The sequence below is a fragment of the Mustela putorius genome, unplaced genomic scaffold (genome assembly GCF_011764305.1).
Source record: "Mustela putorius furo isolate JIRA1106 unplaced genomic scaffold, ASM1176430v1.1 tig00003845_pilon_pilon_pilon, whole genome shotgun sequence".
Classification (NCBI taxonomy): domain Eukaryota; kingdom Metazoa; phylum Chordata; class Mammalia; order Carnivora; family Mustelidae; genus Mustela; species Mustela putorius.
In genome coordinates this window covers 17,682,932-17,699,667 of record NW_025421998.1, presented here as the reverse complement: position 1 = coordinate 17,699,667, position 16,736 = coordinate 17,682,932, and the positions used below count along the sequence as shown (strand labels likewise).

Genomic DNA, 16,736 nt, shown 5'->3' with positions numbered 1-16,736 from the left:
GTGGTCTGAAAATATGCAGGGAATGATCCCAATCTTTTGATACCGGTTGAGTCCTGCTTTAGGACCGAGGATGTGATCTATTCTGGAGAATGTTCCATGTGCACTAGAGAAGAATGTGTATTCTGTTGCTTTGGGATGAAATGTTCTGAATATATCTGTGATGTCCATCTGGTCCAGTGTGTCGTTTAAGGCCTTTATTTCCTTGTTGATCTTTTGCTTGGATGATCTGTCCATTTCAGTGAGGGGAGTGTTAAAGTCCCCTACTATTATTGTATTATTGTTGATGTGTTTCTTTGATTTTGTTATTAATTGGTTTATATAGTTGGCTGCTCCCACGTTGGGGGCATAGATATTTAAAATTGTTAGATCTTCTTGTTGGACAGACCCTTTGAGTATGATATAGTGTCCTTCCTCATCTCTTATTATAGTCTTTGGCTTAAAATCTAATTGATCTGATATAAGGATTGCCACTACTGCTTTCTTCTGATGTCCATTAGCATGGTAAATTCTTTTCCACCCCCTCACTTTAAATCTGGAGGTGTCTTCGGGCTTAAAATGAGTTTCTTGGAGGCAACATATAGATGGGTTTTGTTTTTTTTATCCATTCTGATACCCTGTGTCTTTTGATTGGGACATTTAGCCCATTAACATTCAGGGTAACTATTGAGAGATATGAATGTAGTGCCATTGTATTGCCTGTAAGGTGACTATTACTGTATATGATCTCTGTTACTTTCTGATCTACCACTTGTAGGCTCTCTCTTTGCTTAGAGGACCCCTTTCAATATTTCCTGTAGAGCTGGTTTGGTGTTTGCAAATTCTTTCAGTTTTTGTTTGTCCTGGAAGCTTTTAATCTCTCCTTCTATTTTCAATGATAGCCTAGCTGGATATAGTATTCTTGGCTGCATGATTTTCTCATTTAGTGCTCTGAAAATATCATGCCAGCTCTTTCTGGTCTGCCATCAACCCATGTTTTTATTTACTCTCCATTCACCCTTTTGGATTCACTGTCACCTCTATATGACATCTATTCTCCCCATGCCCCCAAAACTGTTTTCTCCACGTCATGACCAAACACTTCCTAATGAAATCCAATGACCTATCAGCACCTTCTTCTGCTGCTTCTTAACCTGGTTGGTCACCAGCCACCTTTATCCTCTCCTGGAAGGCTCTCCTCCTTTGGTTTCTCTGCTGTCAGGGTCTCCGGGTTTTTCTATTGCTCTGTGTATTTTTGATTTCTTTGAATGGCTGGATTTCTTCCTTTTGCCCCTAAATGTCTCCTAAAATCCAGTCTTCATTTTTCCAGCCTTCTACTACACTCATCCTTGTCTCCTCCACTTCTCTATTCTCCTTCTGCTTTCCAGCGGGTCATATAGTTTATATTTCCTGTAATGGTCGTCATTGTATGGGACATCAGTATATGTATTTATATACAAAATATTTCCTACAATGTATTGGTAAGAATGCCATCTGTTTAAGACTGTGGCCAGTTCAGGTCATCTTTTTTTTTTTTTTAAGATTTTATTTATTTGAGAGAGAACGAGTGAGAACATGAGCTGGGGGAGAGGCAGATGGATAGGAGGAAGCAGGTTCCCCAATGAGCAGGGAGCCCGATACGGGACTTGATCCCAGGACCCCAAGATCATGACCTGAGCTGAAAATGCTTAACCATCTGAGCCACCTAGAGGCCCCTGAGGTCATCTTTTTATATTAAAGTCAAAGATGATATTCTGACTTATGATATAAACAAAGCATTTTGAGACAATATCCTCTCATCTGAGGATGAGATTGGGCAGAGTTTAATTCACCCTGGGGACTAGAAAAGTTCAATTAAGAAAGCAGTGACTCAGAGGGAAAATTGTATTAAAATTAAATAACTTTAGGGGCGCCTGGGTGGCTCAGTTGTTAAGCATCTGCCTTTGGCTCAGGTCATGATCCCAAGGTTCTGGGATCAAACCCCACATCTGGCTCCCTGCTCAGCAGGAAGCCTGTTTCTCCCTCTCCTGCCCTCTCTCCCCCACTTGTGTTCCCTCCCTCATTCTCTGTCAAATAAAAAAATAAAATCTTAAAAAAATTAAATTAAATTAAGTAACTTTGGGGCACAATGCTAGGTGCTCATTTACATATATTAACAAGGGAATTGTATGAAGCTAATTAAAGTTACTTCTGCAATAGAATTCACAACAGAGATTAAAAGTTCATTATTTCACACATTTTCTTTTTTTTTCTTTTCTTTTTTTTTTTTTAATCATGAAAAACCTTATTTAGATTTAGCCAGCTAGACTCAGTTTAGATGATCCCAATTTTGTTGGCAACATCCAAAGCATCATAGTCAGGGGCCAGCTGAACGTATGCCTTCTTCTATCCATCAGGCCTGATTAAGGTGTTGACCTTGGCTACATCAATGTCTTAGAGCTTCTTCACAGCCTGTTTGATCTGGTGCTTGTTGGCCTTGACATCCACAATGAACACAAGTGTGTTGTTGTCTTCTATTTTCTTCATGGCTGACTCAGTAGTCAGGGGGAACTTGATGATGGCATAGTGATCAAGCTTGTTTCTCCTGGGGGCGCTCTTTCGAGGGTATTTGGGCTGCCTTCAGAGACGCAGAGTCTTGGGTCGTCGGAACGTAGGTGATGTGCGGATCTTCTTTTTTTTTGTGACTGTGGACGCCTTTCAGCACCGCTTTCTTGGTTTTCAAAGCCTTTGCTTTGGCTTCGGCTTTGGGAGGGGCAGAGGCTTCCTCCTTAGCTTTCGGCGCCATCTTCATAAAAGGGCCACACATTTTCTTTAATAAGAATTTAATTCACTTAATGCTACATATGTTTATTTTGCTATGTATTTAAAGTTTATCTTTTGTCTGTACCCTTTAAGGCTTTTTAAAATAAATCTTTTCAAATCAAAAGTGAATATTAGACATTTACAATGTCACCAAATTTTCAGTCATTCCTATCAGATACTAAATTTATCTGGCAAAATAAAACACATATTTGTTTAAAAGGAACAGAAGGAAGGGTGAAGTCAGTAAACTTGAACCCCAAATATAGTAAGTGATGTAAGATGTTGGTCCTTCAAATGCGATCTTTTCCTAGTTTTCCCATTTCTGCCAAAAGTAACATTATTTTCCTGGCCCACAGGCTTAATGTCTTAGAGATTCCTTTACCTCTGCCCACTCTTTTCTTACTCATCTCCAGCTTGTCTGCAGTCATTACTCATTCTTCTTTATTTTTGGAGCTACTATCCAGTCTAGGCCATGGGTACTTCACAAGGGGAATGAAATAGCTTCTCCCTGGTCCTCTTGCTCCCAATCTCTCACTAGGTCAAGTACTTCTCACCAGGTACCTCTTTCGTATGAAAAAGGGCTCGAGGAATTTTTTTTAAATATCATTTTGAGGTAAACTTTTTAAAATCCTCTGAGATAAAAAAAACTTTGATGACTTTATATGAGCAGGTAGATACACATCAACATTATGTTCTTTGGATTCATTATATGTAATTGGAGATAAAATCTGTCTCCATTTTTGCCTCCATCTTTGTAACATTTGGCTCTTAAACTTCTGAACACTTCTATTGTTTAACTAAAAATTCAATCTTAAGTTGAAGATGGAAACAGGTGGACCACTTCATGTACTTCTAGGAATAGAGATGTGAAGATAATCAATTATCTTGAGAGGTAAGTAAAAAATATAGATTCAAAAAGGAGTTAGATACACTTGAGAGCAAGGGATCCATAAGGAGTTAAACACACATTCAGAGGCTTATTCATAGTCATCAGGATATTATCGTGTACAGCATAACAAAAGATGTCAGACAAGTTTGCTGACATGAACTACTGGCTGTTTCCTGGGCAGTGTGCTTCAAAGGCTCTCTATGGCCCGTCATATAAAATCCAAACTGAGAATCTGTGCTTCAGTTTCTTTAATTATGAAATGGCCATGCTGGTCTTGAAGAGTGGTCTTCAAAATTCTGAGTAACCCAAAACATAAACCAGATTAAAGTGGAACCATTAGAAGAAAGCATTCCCAGGAACCAGATCCTACCACTCCCACCATGCCCCTCCCCCCTGCCCAGCACTCCCCACAGATAAATCGCTGATCTGGAAGATCTCCAAGTTTCTTCCTTGCTGCTGGGATTCTCTTCTGAACTTAGATTTCAACGTCCTCCATTAAACGGTCTTGCCTTCCAAACTCAGTTTTCTCCATTCCCCCTGAGGGTTCAGGATACAAACCCAAATGCCCACGGACAAGGTAAGGCAATCCTGAAGTCCATCCCTCATCTAAAAAAGTTTACCATCCAGAGTTGCCAGATCTTCCCATTTGTCCGAAGAATCTAGAAATCCAGCTCTTTCTTTTAAAATCTAGAGATTTTTAAAATGTTGGTAGCTATGATGGTTACTTTATGTGTCAGCTTGCTAGGTTATGGTGCCCCATTATTTAGTCAAACACTAGTCTAGGTCTTGCTATTAAGATATTTTGTAAATGTGGTTAACATCCACAATCAGCTGACTGTAAGCAAGGGAGATTACCTCTGATAATGTGGGAGGGCCTCATTCAATCAGTTGATGGACTTAACAGCAAAACAAACAAACAAACAAACAAACAAAAAACTGAGGTTTCCTGGAGAAGAAAGAGTAAGGAATTCTGTCTCAAAAATGTAAATAGAGGGGTACCTGGGTGGCTCAGCGAGTTAAGGGGCTGCCTTTGGCTCATGTTATGATCCCAAGTTCCTGGGATAGAACCCTGTGTGGGGCTCCCAGCTCAGCAGGAAGCCTGCTTCTCCCTCTGCCACACTCCCCTGCTTCTGTTTTCTCTCTATCAGGTAATTTAAAGAAAAAAAAAATGTAAATTGAAATCCTATCTGAATTTCCAGTCAGCCAGCCTACCCCAGTGATTTCAGACTACACACACACACACATTTTCTTGGTTCTATTTCTCTGAAGAACCATGACAGATAAAGTAGCTAACCCAGACTTTTGTGAATCTCTGTAGGCCAGACAAAAGACATGCACGAACCCAGACTGTTCCTGCCACCAGGATGTGGCCTCAGTGCCCTGCCTTCCAGCCCATCTTCTTGGGAGCCCCTGTTTTATGTGCACCTCCTCTTGGTACCATCATGCCCTTTCCCCACACGGAAAGCCTTCCCCATTTTTTATTCCCAGGAAATTCAATGCTACCCAGATGCACCATGCTCAAGGCTCTCCTCGCTTTCAGGAAGCTTCCATAATGATTTGATGCCATGATGACCTCTAGGCCTTACTTTCAATTCCATCTACATTTAATGTTCACAGATAGAATGTGCTATGTGATGCCATCGTCGTGATTTTTTAAATCGCTCTCAAAACATTGTTCACCTTGTCTCTCAAGGACTAACAAACGTCTCACCTTTAGAGATTTTCTGTCATCATTCAACAACTTGTGCCAAAAACAAATTGTTCTAGAAATTAGAAAACAGGATGAGTTCCAGTCTCAGCTCTGACACAAGTTAAGGGCATTGCCTTGGAAAGGTCTCCAGGCAGCTCTGTGAAGCAGGATACAATTAATTAATGGCTAAAATTTACCCACTGCTCACCACTCTCCAGTACTATGAGCTTTACATGCTTTGATTCATTTAATCCTTAAAATGTTATGACATAGATACTATTGTATAGAAGAAACTAAGACACAGAAATACAAAGTAATTTGCCCAGGGCTAGCTTGCAAGCAACAGAATCAGCATTTGGACCCAAGCAGCCTGGTTCCTTAGCCCACATTCCTTTTTGTTTTTAAGATTTTATTTATTTATTTGACAGTGAGAGAGGGAACACAAGCAGGGGGAGTGGGAGAGGGAGAAGAAGGGTTCCCGCCAAGTGGAGGGCCTGATGCAGGGCTCGATCTCAAGACCTGGAGATCATGACCTGAGCCAAAGGCAGATGCTTAACAACTGAGCCACTTGGGTGCTCTGCTTAGTCCACATTCCTAACCAGTACACAAAGGAGACTCAAAATACATATTGCATAACTCCCAGCAGCTCTAAAATTCTATGATTTTACTTCTAAGATCACCTTCACTCAGTATGTTCTTTATTAGAAGAAACAATAAGGACTCACTAGATGTTTGTTAAAATGAGTCACCTACTTTTCAGTTAATTTCCATTTCCTTTCCATGATGGCAGGTCAGGTTATGTGAGTGTGGGGGATGAGGTTTGACTGAGCTCCTAAGTCACTAACAATAGGTTCTGATCACAGGACTGACATGGCCACTAAATTCCCTATCTACACTTTATCCTATCCTTAGACTTATAGTCCCATGAGATTAGATTATACTGAACATCATTTGTTTCCTGTAAAGCAGGATGAAAAGATATCTCCAGAATTGGTGTGTAAGGCAAGCCTTTACCCAAAGAAAATGAAAACACTAATACAAAATATTGTATGTACTTCTATGTTCATTGCAGAATTAGTTACAATAGGCAAGATACAGAAATAAGTCAAGTCTCTGTAGATAGATAAATGGGTAAAGAAGATGGTGCACTGGAATATTATGCAGCCATAAAAAAGGATGATTTCTTGCCATTTGCAACAACATGGATGGACCTAGAGGGTATAATACTAAGGGAAATAAGTCAGGCAAAGTCAAATACAATATTCTATCACCCACATGTGAAATTTTTAAAAAACAAACAAAGAAAAAGAAAGAAAAAAACAGACTCTTAAATATGGAGAACAGGTGGTTGCCAGAGGGGAGTTAGATAGGAGGATGGGTGATAAAGAAGATTAAGAGTACACCTACCCTGCTGAGCACTGAGTAATGTACAGAATTATTGAATCATACTGTAAAGGTGAAACTAATATAACACAGCATGTTAATAATAATAATACTTTAATTTTTAAAAATAAGTAAATAAAATTTTTAAAAATCTTCAATTAGGGGGTGTCTGGGTGGCTCAGTGGGTTAAAGCCTCTCTCTTCGGCTCAGGTCAGGATCCCCAGGTCCTGGGATCGAGGCCTGCGTCGGGCTCTCTGCTCAGCAGGGAGCCTTTTTCCCTTTCTCTCTCTCTCTCTGCCTGCCTCTCTGCCTACTTGTAATCTCTGTCTGTCAAATAAATAAATAAAATCTTCAAAAAAACCCCTTCAATCAGTGCCACACCTGAGTGGCTCAGTAGGTTGGGCATCTGCCTCTCAATTTCAGTTCAGGTCATAATCTTGGGGTCATAAAGTCAAGTCCTACATCGGGCTCTGTGCTCAGCATGGAATCTACTTAAGACTCTCTTTTTCTCTCTCGGCCCCCACCACTCATACTCTCTAAATGAGTAAATAAACAAACAAACAAATAAAATCTTCTTTAAAAATAAGTAAATAAGGGCACCCGGGTGGCTCAGTTGGTTAAGTATCTGCCTTCAGCTCAGGTCATAATATCAGGATCCTGGGATTGAGCCCCACATTCAGCTCCCTGCTCAGTGGGGAATCTGCTTCTCCCTCTGCCCCTCCCTCCTGCTCATGCTCTCTATCAAATAAATAAATTATATAAAATAAATAAATAAAATATTCAATCAATCAAAAAAAAAGTACATTACATGCTATGACTGATCATACAGTTGAGGTCAAAATAGGCAGTTCCAGCTGGTGGCACAACCACAGAAAAAGAGTTAACTATTTGCCAACAGGGGCAGAAACAATGACCTTAAAAGATGAGAGTTAGGCTGGTTATAGCAGATCCTGTCAATAATCCATCCGTATGCCCTTGGCCCAACACCCCCCCACCACCCAGGTCTTCAGGAAACGGTTCCCACAATACTGACAGCTTCCAGCCTCAAGCACTTGTGTCTCTCTGCTGAAGGGCACACTTGGGCCAAGCCTGAGAAGGGTCAGAAACGTGGAAGGATTTATGTGGCCAGGAGTAACCCCCGACCAATGAAGTGTAAGTAATCAACTTCCTGCTCCCGTCAGTAGGATGTTCCTGGGGCTGCTGCACATATTTTTTTGGAAGCATCCCAGAGGGATCGAGCCCTGTGCTCACCAGTGGTCATTGACCTTCCCCCACTTTCTGTGTCTCCATCTGATTCTATCACTATGCTTCCTGGGATCATTTCCCAAATCAAGTTCTGGCACCCAAATCCTTTGTCTCAGTTTGGAGGCTGTGGTTTTGGAGAAACATAAATGAAGACACCAAACCTTCCATTCCCAGTTTTTTCACTCCTACGTCTCAGTTTCTACAGCAGCAGTCTTCAGATCCACACGACATCCTACTTCCCAGTGGTCTGAGTCCGCCATGGGGGGAAGCCACCAAATTGTGCGTGACGACGCTTTCTAAGACTGTGTAAGTGCACATGTGTACACGGGCACACGGAGAAGCATCAAAATGACGTGGGTCAACATTTTCCAAAATACATCCCAGGGAATGGTTTTTAATAAATTTTACTTGAAAAATAATCTTAATGTCAAATTAAATTTTTTAATGTTAAATTTGGGGCTGGGTTACTTAAAGGACAAAGAGGTCCATAGTGTACATCCGTATGTACCAATCCGTATGATTCTGTTGTGCAAAGACAAAAAGGTGTCCGTTTGCTCTGACTTCTCTTTTTCTTGAGCCTCTATCCTCACCAACTGGGAAAAATTACACTTGCCAATTAAAAGTCCCTCCGTCTTGTCATTTTTTTTTTTTAAGATTTCATTTATTTATTTATTTGACAGAGAGAGATCAGAAGTAGGCAGAGAGGCAGGCAGAGAGAGAGTTGGGGGGAAGCAGGCTCCCTGCTGAGCAGGACCCTGAGACCATGACCTGAGCTGAAGGCAGAGGCTTCTACCCACTGAGCCACCCAGGCACCCCAGTCTTGTCGATTTTAAAACGTCTCTTTTGGGGGTGCCTGGGTGGTGCAGTCAGTTAAGTGGCCTACTCTTTCTCTTGGCTCAGGTCGTGATCTCAGGTTCATGCAACTGAACCCAAGTTGGGCTCCCCACTCAGTGCAGAGTTTGCTTGAGATTCTCTCTGTCTCTGCCCCTCCCTTCTGCACTTTGTCTCCTTTGGGGTACATATTTAGTTAACTCAAAGTTCAAACGTTCTATCAGAATTTCTCTCCCTCAAAGGATCTCACCATCTCACATCGTAAGTGGTTTAGGGGCCCAGAGGCCAAGAAAGGATGGAGAGGGCACGCTGCCCACTGGAGGTGGGCCGCACTGTCCACCAGAATCAACTGGAGAGATTATAAAAATGCAGATTCCCAGGTCCTCTGTCTGGATGTTTTGATTCAGGGACAATGGAGTGAAACCAAAAATCCTGTGTTTTTAACCAGTTTCCCAGAGGGCTCTGACATAGCCAGAGCAAAGCCTGGCATTTGGGAAATGCTAGCGTGGTCTGTCTTGTTGCCCACCAAGTTTTGAACTTCCTGCCGTACTGTAAAGTAGGAAAGACTCACAGCCTGTTGTCTCACGCTGAGGTGTATGGTGTAGCACTACCCTCGCCTTTATTCATCATGAGGCATATTGGGGCAGAGGATAATAAGGTTTCCACGTGAGTATTGGCACTAGTGATAATATACACTGATGCCGCAATTTAAATATGGTAATCATAGAATTTTTAAAGCAGAACTGAGGAAATAAAAGGAGGAGAAGAGCCTCTGGTATTAATTCCAGTCATTTCAATACCACAAGAAGGAGTAAGTTTTGGGGCGCCTGGGTGTTTCAGTCAGTTAAGCGTCCGGCTGTTGCTTTTGGCTCCAGTCATGATCTCAGGGACATGAGACAGAGCGTGGGCTCTGTGCTCAGTCAGGAGTCTGCTTGGCAATTTCTCTCCAACTCCGTCCCTCCCCTCTGCTTGCATGCATGCTTACACGCGCTCTCTCTCTTTTTCTCTCTCTAAAATAAATTTTAAAATCTTAAAAAAAATTAAAAAGGAATAAGTTCTAAGAAAAGCCACACAAAAATCCCTGAAGAAAAAGGGGAACAGTTTTATGAACAAAGACAAAAAAAAATTAATATATAATTTACTTAATAAACTCTACATCTACAACTCTGAAAGTAAGATCTCTTTTAAAAACTGCTGGGGGAAAAAAAACTGCTGGAAAAAGAAGTTAGAGGTTATTTTTCTATAATTGTGTACTTTAAAAGCATTAGATAAAATGCTCTTTCTGTGGTATTCTTTATAATAAAGAAGTTTATAGCATCACTTTTGAAGTATTTTCAAGATGGCTATTGTATCTTAATGAATACATAGGAAGGGTTTATACCACTTCAAGTTGATATCATTACAATCTTTCACCCAAAACAGCTTTGCATTTCAAATTCCCTAGAGTGAAATTTAACCTTCTAAAATCTGATCCAGAATATTACGTCAGCCTGTTTCTTCAAAGAGAACCTTTACCCAACATGGGAGTCAGAACATAGTAGGCTGGATTTTGGTTATAAACAACAGCAAGATTTCAGTAACTTGACCCACCAATAGCGCATTTCCTGCCCATATGCAAGCTCAACATGAGTAAACTGGGGAGTTCAGCTGGTCCCAGCCTTTCAGGGGCCGTGTTGACATCTCAACATGGGCTCAAGTTCTTCAAGTTTCCCACAGCAGAGGGGAGGAAACATGACAGCTTGTGACACAATTCTGCTCACCTTTCATAGGTCAAACCAAATCAATGATCATCTTAACTTCAAAGAGGGTTGGAGAATATTGTCTTAGCGCTCGCCTTCTAGAACTGGACAATTTGTCACCAACCCTACCGGGTATCACTTCTGCTTGACTTCTTACTCCTCTGTACATTGGCATCAGGTAACAATCCACGCTATCTATCCCTGTTTGGGACTCATTTTTTTTTTTTTAGGTGAGTGGGAAATAATTTTAATCAAAGAATTGTACATTTTCTTCCCACATATCTTGCTTTATATTAGGAGATGACACTGCAATCCATTTCACTAAAATATTACAAAATATTTATAAGAAAATATTAAAATAACTCAAACACAAAAGGCAAGCTGGGGTAAAATAAACTGTTTTTTCGGAAATCTCTACTCCAGTGCCCACTGCACACAAGAAAAAAATCAAAACAAGTAAGTAACAAAGATCCCCCTGATCACAAGTTTCCAAAGAATTGGAGAAGGGGAACAAACAGGATGAACACGGTGGTATGAAAGGGAATGTATATTAGCAGCACTGCTTCAATAACCCATCTATTCTGAATGAAATAATCCTCTCTTATATGCAAGAAATTCTAAACCTTAGGATATTCCTTGAACTGAAATTTAAAAATACCCTGACAGTGAAAGTCGCTCTTTCACTAAGTTTAGTAAGAGCCTCTTTCCCCACCAACCACTGATATGAACAGAAACCTGCTCTGGCATTAAAAGCTGCTACAGGAGCCCTTCCATCTCTTTCATGAAAGCTTCATAAACATCATCCTTAGTCTGCACTGAGACAGGAACAGATGGACCAGACTTGGGAGCTTCTTTGGCAAGAGGCACAGCAGAATCATCCTGTGACTTTCTTTGGGGAGCAGCAGTGGCCCCTTTATCCTTCCGACATACCCTCAATGCAGTGGGCACGAATTGAGGGATCTCTGCCTTGGGATTAGTCATCTGTGGCTTGGCACTGACAGTTGCTGGTGCTTTCTTCTCAATGGAGGCTGCACTTGTATCATCCACCTTGGGTCGCTGAATCAAGTTGGGTGGAGCACATAAAACCCCTGGGTTTGGCAACAGAGCTGGTGGGAAAAGCCTAGATGGGGCAGGTCCAAGTGGAGGCATCAAAGGTGGGTGCATCATGCCAGGACGAGGAGGAGGGATACCTGAAGGAGCAGGGAGATGCACCAAGGAGCCTTGGTGGGGGTCCCCGAGGAGGAGGGCCAGGAGGCAGACCTGGAGGTGAACCTGGGGGAGGGCCATGAGATCGGCCTGGTGGTGGGCCTAGAGGCAAAAGTTGGGGGGTAAAGGTCCTCAGAGTCCCGACATTTCAGGCAGTCTCAGGAATGGAGGAGCTCCTAGAGGTGGTCCAGGAGTAAGGCCCGTGGGAGGTTGAGGGTGGAGCCAGGGGTGGTCCAAGAGGAGGCAGTCCCAGCATGGGAGGTGCTTGAATCTGAGGAGGAGGGAACAGACTGGGGGGTGGGGGTTGCTGCTGTGAAGGAGCAGTAGATGTGCCATCAGAAGGAGATTCCTCTTTATGCTGTTTTTGTGATTGCTCTTCTGCTTCAGAATCATCAGAATCATCTTTGTCATCATCCTCTGAAAATTCTTCTACTTCTCGTCCCTACTCGGGGATTTCCTGACCTGCCCTTCAAAGCATCACAGCTTGAAGGGGAGTCAGTTCCTTCATGTTCTTCTTTTTCTTCCTGATTTTCCAGGCATATCTGCAAATCTCACACTCAGACCTGACTTTTTTCCTTCGTTGTTGTCTCTCTCATTATCATCACATCCACAAGGTCATCCCCTTCACGTTCTCCATCTGATCTGTCAGTGTCACTGTCATCAGTATTGTCATCATGCTTATCTTGATCCATGTCCTCAGGATACCCATCATCTTCACTGGAGCTGGAAACATCATCATCATGACCCCGATGAGCAAGTTCTGGGCTATATAACAAGTCTTCATCCTGCCTACGAGGGGGAAGATCTAGGGCAAAGCCCAATTTACAGCCATATATTTGCAAGGCTTTAGGAGGTGGTGGGACCAGGAGGTTTTCTGCCAGGGGGCAAACATGGCACAGCAAACATGGATGAAGTCTTTTTAAGGATGGAGGGTGGCTGGGCACCAGGCCTGTCCTGGATTAAGATGTCGGAAGGAGCATGTGGCATATCTGGCAAGGGAAAGCTCTCCACTTCCACACGCTGAGCATTCTTGACAGTGTCAAAATATCAGCTAAGTTGAGCCCTTTTCTGTTCATATTCTACTTCTAGCTTTTTCAGCTCTTTGTAAATACCCGGACTGTCTTTTTCAAAGAGTCGTAGGTTACGTTCAAAGGTTTCATGCAGCTTTTTACGCTTGTCTTTCAGCACCTCCTCATTTAACTGTGGTTGCTGAACCGGGTTAAACTCCATTTCCTCCAATTTCTCCATGTCCTGGATAATCTTCTTAAGATCCTTCATCTTCAGAACTGCAGCTCGTACCATCATGTACTGGTTTTTCGTTCTTCTTTAATTCTCTCTTCTGGGCTTCTTTTTGGGCTTGGTCTGTGGGGTTCAAACATTTTCCACTCTTGGTGGATGATGTCGATCTCCATCCCATCTTGACCATTTGTATGGTTCACTTGTTCATTAAAACAAAAACCAGAAAAACCCTCGTAGGGGCCTTCACCTCTGTGTACTGGTCAGCCAGCCAGCCACCGCCATCTTGAAAGCTTACGCCCCTCCTTTGGGACTCATATTACCAATCCCATAAACTTACATTATCAATCGAACAACAAAATATTTCATCCTTCTAGACCCATCGTATTAAAAGCAAAATCTCCTTTTATTCTTAAAACCAACATCCCTAGTATATCACATTTGGGTAGAGCTAAGGTAGGTAGGTTCATTTTTTAAAAAGAGGAGATGCTGGCCCCACTGTGGCAGAGATGACCAGCTGTGCACCAACCCCATCACTATCTCTGGGTGGTCACTGGTGAACTGCAACAGAGGCTCAGACCCTTACAGTAGGCGTAGTTATACGACTCCATTCTGGTCAACAAAATGTAGATGGAAAGGTCATTTCCCACTTTCACGCCCAGCCCATCAAAATTGACCGTGTCAGGGGCACCTGGGTGGCTCAGTGGGTTAAGCCGCTGCCTTCGGCTCAGGTCGTGATCTCAGGGTCCTGGGATGGAGCCCCCCATCGGGCTCTCTGCTCAGCGGGGAGCCTGCTTCCCCCTCTCTCTCTGCCTGCCTCTCTGCCTGCTTGTGCTCTCTGACTAAATAAATAAATAAAATCTTAAAAAAAAAAAAAATCGACCGTGTCACATGCCACTCGCACCTTCTGGCTGGATGCCAATGCGGGCAACCAGAAAGCCACATGTTGAAGATGGTAGACTTCCCTCAGCCTGGTCTCCAAGGGACCATGTGACCCGAGCCTTCCCTCAGTGCTCTATACTGCTGCTGATACATATGTTTTAGTAAAAATAGGTTTTCTTAAGATCATCAAAATAAACTTGGATTATGACTGATAAACTTTGAGATGGGGTGGTATAATAATTCACAAAATACTCTAAAAGTGTGACTTAAAAAGTGTTTTTGGTTGGCCTCGATTCTGACAAGATCAACTAATGTACTTGCTCAGCTGTTTAGGAATCTCCGTTCTCTAAGGCAGATTCTCTGGGTAACTGCGCCGCCTGATGAGACCATTTCCCAGCAGGAAGCAGGAAGAACTGCGCTATTCTCGAAGATCGGGAAAAGGCAACAGAGGGGATGGCCAGTGTCTGGTTCCGTGGAAGCCTCTACTCATCACTGACCCTTCCGCATAGACAGGAGATAAGATACAATCATGTCAGTGACGGTCTAACGCTGATGGGCCACATTCTAAGTGTCTCATGACAGAAATAATCCAGAACACGTGAACTCAGATAGATGATGTTACTTACATTGTATCACGCTCCTCAAAGCGCTGACAACGCTCCTATGTTGCTGCCAACAGAACGCTCCATTTCTTCCCCTCCCCCACAGGGCGGGGGGGCACCCAGAGAGGCTGCTCCCCAGTCCCCGGGCCGTTCGGTGGGTCACGTGACAGAGTTCTGACCAATGAAGTGACGGCACGAGAGCCACAGGCAGTTCTCAAACCCAGTGGAGGCCTCAAGGGCCAAGCGGAGAGCAGAACCTCTAGCTGGAGGGAGCCGGTTCTGGAGTGAATGCTTGGAACCCCCTGTCCCCAACCCACCAGCTCTAGAGGCCAGAAAGCAGTAAACCACTGAGATTTTGTTATGCGATTAGCTCAATTAGGATACCCTCATGACTGCATTAGGACTGTGGCCTTGGCCCCAGAGGACCAGGAGCAAGGTTAAAGCTAAAGGGAATGGTACGTAAAGTACATCTCAGGAAAGCCGTTACTTTTTATGAAAGAAAGTCCAGGGGTCCCGAGGGTCCGGCACTGCCCCCACCCGGAACATCCAGATTCACAAGGCAGGGGGTCTGCCAAGAAGGCGGCGGAAAACCCTCTTAATTAAGAAAGTATGGAAAGTTGCTTAAATTTCAGACATTTTTAAAGTAAAAATGACTTTAGGTAAATACTATGGTTGATCCATATTGACGTATAACGCACTCGCAGAAAAGTGACCATCGAGGGTGCAACTCGATGAATATTCAGCAAAGTGGTCACTCCACGCCGCCCCTACGTCGTCCAGAAACAGTGTTCTCAACAATCCAGAAGCCCCTCCCCCGCTCAAGACGGTAAATACTATTTTAAAAGAAAAGGAAGGAAGGGGAGGGGGCAGATATCCACTATAAAAGAAAATGAGAAACCCGGGGGGGGGGGGGGGGTGGCCACTCACACCCTCGTGGAGCCACGCCCATTGGGGCTTTTCCGGACCCGCGGAAAATTCTCATCGGATTAAACAGAACCACGGAATGGGTAATCGCAGAGCCAGAGGCCGGGCTTTGGAGGCGAAGAAGATTCCCCCTAGATACCCGAAGGAGCGAGGCTGTGGGGTCCGCCCGGCCCGCGCGCCCCGCGGGGAACCGAGCATGGGGCGGGGGCCCTGGGGAGGCGGGCAGGTGGCTCACGGCCCCAAGTCCAGTCCGCCACTCCAGGAGGGCGGCGCAGGGCGGTGGCCTCGTCGCGTCCCCAGCCCCGCAGGGCTTGGCTCGGGGTCCGCGCTCCCTTCCCACTTCCCATCCCCCCGCCCGCACTCCTGCGCTCTTTTTCTGGAACCTGGAGAAGCAGGGCATCCTCTGGGCTTCCTTCCAAGGGGATGTGCCTCCGCCAAACTCTTAAGCAGAGAACCCAGGGCTTTGAAAGGTTCAAAGTCCCACGTAAAGGCATGAGAAGCCGCTTCTGTTGCCATAGCTCCAGGTCTGGACCAGAGCTCTGAGAGCAGGCTCCATTTAAGCCCGTTGTACGTCTCTGCTATGCCCTAGAACAGGGAAATCAGGCACCATCTTTGGTTTGGAAGCTGCACTCGCTGTTGCAGTTCTGTCTCTGTCAGGATCTCGGTACCTGAGATAGAGACAGTCATGTGATGAGATAGTAGATAGGTGTGTAGGTAGATAAAACTTCTAGAGTGTCTGCAGGTAATTCTGCAGACATGGTCCCAGGGCTGGGTCTTAACATCCGTGTTGGGCGGGGGCGGGGGGGGGGGGGGCGGTGGATTTCGTGTTTACAAGGATGGGTGGTACAGGGAGTTTGGGGTTTTATATTTCAGTTCCTTATATTAAGGGAACAACAAAGAGAACTAATAAATTGGATCAGGCAGGGGGGCTATAAAGGGGATGTTTCTAAACATCCTTACAGTTCCTTATAATCTTACACTGAGTTTCTTCCCACCTGCCCCAGTCTACACAACAGTTTCCTCCCGTATTTCCTGTTCTGAAGTTTCCAGAGAAGGCAAATTGCAGGGCTTTGGGTTACATGGTTAGATGGGAGGGAGGGGATACCTGGGTTTTGGTTGATTTGGGAGACTAAAGGGGGATCACCCCCATATTCCTGTTGCTTCCTGTAAATGCAAGGAGATCCACTGATTTTTTTTCTTTTTTTTAAGATTTTATTTTTTTGTCAGAGAGAGCACAAGTAGGGGGAGTGGCAGGCAGAGAGAAGCAAACTCCCTGCTGAGCAGGGAGCCCAATGCAGAACTTGATCCCAGCACCCTGGGATCATGAGCTG

The 16,736-nt window shown here is 43.9% G+C and overlaps 1 pseudogene; it reads right to left on the bottom strand.

The window, feature by feature from the left end:
- Positions 1-11,273: 11,273 nt before the first annotated feature.
- Positions 11,274-13,178, bottom strand: LOC101682144 (annotated as a pseudogene).
- Positions 13,179-16,736: the final 3,558 nt, after the last annotated feature.